Genomic DNA, 5,977 nt, shown 5'->3' with positions numbered 1-5,977 from the left:
CTCTGCTGTCATCTATTCTAATCAAGCTGTGAATTTGCAAACTTATTTTAATAGGTCCAACTTAATTTTGATTCTATTGTAAAACTAATTGTTGGTTCAAATTATTTCAGTCTTTAAAGTTTATGTTTTGCAAACAAAAAGTCTCCTTTAATTATGACTCATAAATTTGAAACCACTGATCACAGCCTTTTACTAAAGAGACTACAGCATGTTACTGGAATTCAAACGAGAGATCAGGTGGCCAATGGGGGGGGGGGGGGGGGGGGTGTACTTGCTTGACAGTCTGTTCTACAATGATTGACAGGTGGAGGAGGCAGACTAGATGCTCATTCACTGTAAATTTTGTTCTCCTCGTTAGTGCTGATATAACTTATTTTTTTTTCAGTGGAGCAGCAGAACATTTTCCACAGACAGTTTGTCTGCCCATGAAAACAGACAATGCTTTAACTCCACTCCTCATGTTTGCAAGTGGTCTTACTGTTGGAGCTGCCACTGCAAACACTGGATTACTTTCCATTTTTCTCAAAGTCTCACTACTACCAACAACATGGATATCAAACGGTTCAATGCCACAGTATAAAACTCTAAGAGACCTGTTTAAAACCTCAGTCTCAGTGCTATGATTAAGGAAGAGGAAAACAGACAATTGTATTAATAAGTAGTCAAGTAAATGTTGGTTTTTGAGCCTTCTTGAGTCCCAGACCCCACCATCAGTCATGTCAGATGTCTGGATTAGCTAGTGATATTACTGTGGTGAAAAAACACCATGGATGTCGCCATTATTCTACTGCCATTACGTTGTGCAATCAACTTCACTTCATATTGATAAGTTTAAGCAAAAAGCTTGTCTCTTGCCACTTTAATGTCAGTTAGCTGAGACTGGTTGCAAAGTCATCATCAGAATTTTCTAACTCAACATGAACAGTAATATGCAAAATCCACAAAATGTATAGACATAAATACACAAAACATAACATAACACAATAAAAAGACTTTAAATGTAGGAAATGACTGTATACGACAATGATTTTGTCCTCATGTCTTGCCCATTCCAAAGTCTCTTGATGTGCCTTGAGGTTACTCAAGGCAAAGCACCTCATTTCTGTCCCTGAATCAACCATCAAATACCTGAGTCTTCATAGTTCAAAATATGGTTGCAATCTAGTCACTGATAAGTAAAGAAGTGTGACAAGTTATACATTTTAAATGGCATATTTCTATCACCATGCTCCAGTTTTGCTTCTTTTATTGTAGTCATTGACTCTCGCTCTCCACCAGGACCACCACTTTGTTGGGTCTCAAATAGACTGTGAAGACTGATCCAAATTTCTTGGAGAGCAAAGAAGAAACATTTAGAGAGTGGTGATCTTTTATGTGGCCTTCTCCATCCACTCAATCCATGCACCCAATGGCAAGCCCAGTACAGTATGAAATACCCCACAGTCAGCATTTTAACTCTCCAAGACAAAGAACTCTGCAGATTTCTTCTTTCCCATAGATCGGAGGGTGGTTCTGAAGTACCATCTACCAGATTCCACTACTTTGGACTGCCATATTGCGCTGAAGACCTCTATTTTAAGGAGCACCTCTGTACAACTCTGAGAATGCCCTATTGATCCAGTCAGGCTTCTCTGTGTTCTATGCTTGGATTCCCCAACCACCACCTTGACAAACAATACTGTAAGGAAAATAGCTTTTATAATTTATTGAAAGAAAAAATCAACAGATGTAATAATTTTCTGTGGCAAAAGTAGAGGCAGTACTAGTTCTAATGGCCTTGGAATTGCAAAAGTAACTTCTGGTCTGTGTTTTGGATACTTGTCTACCAGTGTCTTTCATAGGTTCTTTCAGCTGCAAGATGTTGAAAGGTTTTCTTATATGTACGTTCCATCATCCATTTTTTTGTTCCTCTGTGGATTTATTACAGTGCTTGAGATCATCATCCCGTTGAAAGATTCACTTTCAGTTCAGCTTTTGGACAGATGGTCTCACACTGTCTTCAAACACTTTTATGATTCAGAATTCATAGTCAAGTCAATGGCTGCAAGCTGCTCACTTCCTGTGGTAGAGAAATGACTGCAACCTACATTTCCACTACTATGGCCGGCATGATTTTCTTCTCCTGAAAGCACCAAATATGTCTACCTATATACTGTGGTCAAACCTCTCTATCTTCACATTCATCTGTCCAGGGCACATTTTATAGTAAAGGCCTGCTCTTTGTATGTTCACTGTGGTTTTGCTATGTTCTTTTTGGACAGCCAAGGTGTTCTCCTGACACACCTCCCATGAAAATCAAAGTTGTGTGATCTCTTTCTGACTGTGAACAGCTGCAGTTACTTGCTTGCAGATCCTGTCAGGAAAATTGGAGGTTTTAGAAACCCTTTCTGCAGCAAGCACTCTGCTGTTTGGCTGGACTAGCAGCCTGTCCTTGACAAATGGCTGGTTGTTTGAAATGTGTTTGTAGATGATGAACCTAAGTCTGAGCACCTACACTGTAAAAAATACTTGTACATTTTACGGTGAGAAACTGTCAAACCATGACGGTAAAAATCTGTAAACTCTAAAACAGTTTGATGTAGTTTACATATCATGGAATCACCAAAATTGGTTCATCAAGAGAAAAGTGTGTTTTTTAGATTTTTTTTTCTCTTGAAAATACACATTTCCTGTCCTATTACAATCAAAGAAGTCAATGTTGCTATTCTAAATTGAAATCAGGAAAATCCCCTGGATCAGATGGGTACACGGGCGAGTGGTATAAATGCCTAAAATCAAGCCTTTCAACATTGTTACTAAGAACTTTCAATTGGGTCTTGCGGACAGGTGAGACATGTCCCTCCTGGCATGAGGCAATCATTTCGGTTATTCCTAAAGAAAATAAAGACAAACAGGAGTGTGGAAATTACAGGCCTATAAGTGACCTTAATGTGGACTACAAATTGTTTACTTCTATCCTGGCACTTCGACTGGAGAACATTCTACCAGATATTATAAATTTAGATCAGACCGGATTTATACAACAGAGGCAGACAATGGACAATATCAGGAAGACTTTGCATATTGTAGATCATGCTACATGGGAAAAAAATTGCACTTTAATAGTGGGTCTCGATGCAGAAAAGGCCTCTGATTCTGTTAGGTGGCTTTTTCTCTACAAAATAATGGATAAATTTGCATTTCATAGTACGTTTATAAAAGTGATTCAGTCCCTATATTCAAAACCAGCAGCCAGAATAAAAGTCAATGGTGATCTCTCAGACTTCTTTATGTTGGAGAGAGGAAGTAGACCGGGTTGCCCAATATTGCCACTCTTATTTTCATTATTTATTGAGCCTCTTGGAAAGTACCCAAATAAAAGGAATTATGGTGGCCGGAATCGAACACAAGGTGGCAATGTTTGCCGACGATGTGTTGGTTTACCTGGAGGAACCAGAGAAATCGTTCAATGTCCAATGACTCTACTAAAAGAGTTTGGAAATTTGTCAGGCTATAAGCTTAATATTTCAAAAACACAAGTTATGACACTAAATTTCACTGTCTCGACAGATTTGCAAAATGGATATAGTTTAAGCTGGGAATCTCAGGAAATAAAATACCTAGGTGTAACAGTGACCAAAGATCTAACAAAGCTTCTACAAGCAAATTATGAGCCATTGTCATTGAAGATTACGGAAGACTTGCACAGGTGGAGCCTTATCCCCTTTTTAAGTCTTACCTCCAGAGTAAACACTATCAAAATGTCAGTCCTCCCCAAGCTATTATATCTATTTAGAACACTTCAAATAGAAGTTCCAGAGGGACAGTTTGGGGAGTGGGACAAGCAGATATCACGGTTTATTTGGCAGGGAAAGAGACCACGAATTAGATTTGGTACAATGCAACTGAAGAAAGAACAGGGGGGATTGGCCCTCCCTTGCCTGAAATACTACTATTATGCATCTCAGTTAATACCACTTACTCTCTGGTGCAATGAAGATTATAGGTCAAAGTGGAAGGAATTAGAAATTAAAACGGTAAATAAATTTCCCTTGCAAGCAGTGATAGGGGACAGAACTTTAGGGTTGTGTGTGGAAGAGTCTGGAAACCATTGGATAAATTTTACATTAAAAATTTGGAATAAGGTCGTCAACTTAACAAAAATTCAGAGGATGTTAAACTTCTTTAGATGGTGCACATTTGACTCTGAATTTCTTCCTAACAGGAGAGATTTTACCTTTAAATCCTGGGTAGAAAAGGGTCTTACAACCTATTTGTCATTTACCAAAAATGATGTGTTTTTAAGTTTCCAGACACTTCAAAACAAACATGACTTAAGAAAAAATGACTTTTATAGATATCTCCAAGTCAGACATAGTTTTATTTCAAAATGCAATATTTCAAATTTTTCACAGTCTGATAAGGCATTCTATAAAATACTGAAATTGGCTTACGGTTCTTTGACTAGAAAAATGATTTCCAGAATATATAATGCTCTTTTCACTACAGATAAAAGTAAAACACTGTATATCAAACAGAAGTGGGCGAGAGAGGCTGATATTATTATCTCAGAGAATCAGTGGGAGGACGTTTTCTCATTTCAGTGGTCTTCAACTAATTCCTTATTCTGGCGAGAGCATTGTTGGAAGAATGTGGTTAGATACTTTAAGAGCCCTACACAGGGTAAATATGTTACTGCACCAATGTGCTGGAGATCATGCGGCTCTCAGGAGGCTCACCATTATCATATATTTTGGGCCTGCCCTAAATGAAATACATATTGGAAAAAGATACATAGAACACTTAACTGTGTATTTGGAACTGATATACCATTTAACTTTGAAAACCTTTAGTTGGGCTACTCTAATTATCATGACTGTAGAAGGGATAAAAAATAGTTACAAGCCCTTCTGGCGGCAAGTGAAAAAAATATTACAAAAAAGTGGCTGACTTCAACCGCTCCATCTCTTAATGGTTGGATTGATATAATCTTTAAAATCTTTAAAATGGAGAAACTGACTTATACACTAAATCTAAAAAAACCCCAATTCTATATTATTTGGAAGAAATGGATTACTTATATAACCCCAATGAGAGCGGATTTTTTATGACTTCTCTAAGTCGCATAAGTGCTTCGGTATAATATCACTCAATATTTGAATTTTTAGGCTGTAAATGCCCCCTCATCTGTACAAAGTTTGTACGTTTGATTGTTCTTTTGTTTTGTTTTCTTCTTTTTGTATATGGGGGCCTGTGAGTGAAATGTACCAAATACAATATTATAAGTAAAAGATGCCCAAAAATGTATATAAAAGGAAAGTCTGTACTGCATAAAGAGTGAATTGGTAACTGTAAACGTGTGCTCTTTCCAAATAAAAATAAAATGTAAAAAAAAAAAAAAAAAAAAAAAGAAAATACACATTTCCCAACTCCTGCACATATTTTAATAGAAAAATGCCATAATATTTATAACAATACTGTCATTTTTGCATTTAATTCTCGAAAAGAATACAGTTTTTACAGTTAAATGTACATGTTGTTGTACTGGTAATGGAAACATGCTGCAATATTTATAACAAATAACATGGCAATTTCTACATTTATTACATGTAAAAATCACAGTTAGCGGTCAAATTGATGTACTTTTGTGTTAATAACGGCCATATGCTTTAATATTTATAATAAGTTACACAAACTTTATTTTGTCTCGTATTTTCATGTAAATTTTCTAATTTTTAAAGGTTAAAATTTTTTTTACAGTAAAATATGGAATAAAGCACTTTTTAAGCCCTAAAATCAACAGCATCAATACATTTCTTTACTGTAAATGCAGAAAATGTTTTTTACAGTGTGATCAGGGACGTCAGACTCTAATTTGATAGATTTAAAGGAGTGATTAAAGGTCTGCACTGGAACAACAACCATTATGGATCGAGCTTAATTTCCCCCTGACTGTAAGATCATGTGAGGAGTATGTTGGCATATATGAAGTGAATTT

Source organism: Amphiprion ocellaris, chromosome 2 (genome assembly GCF_022539595.1).
Source record: "Amphiprion ocellaris isolate individual 3 ecotype Okinawa chromosome 2, ASM2253959v1, whole genome shotgun sequence".
Taxonomy (NCBI): domain Eukaryota; kingdom Metazoa; phylum Chordata; class Actinopteri; family Pomacentridae; genus Amphiprion; species Amphiprion ocellaris.
This window is presented reverse-complemented; position numbering follows the sequence as displayed.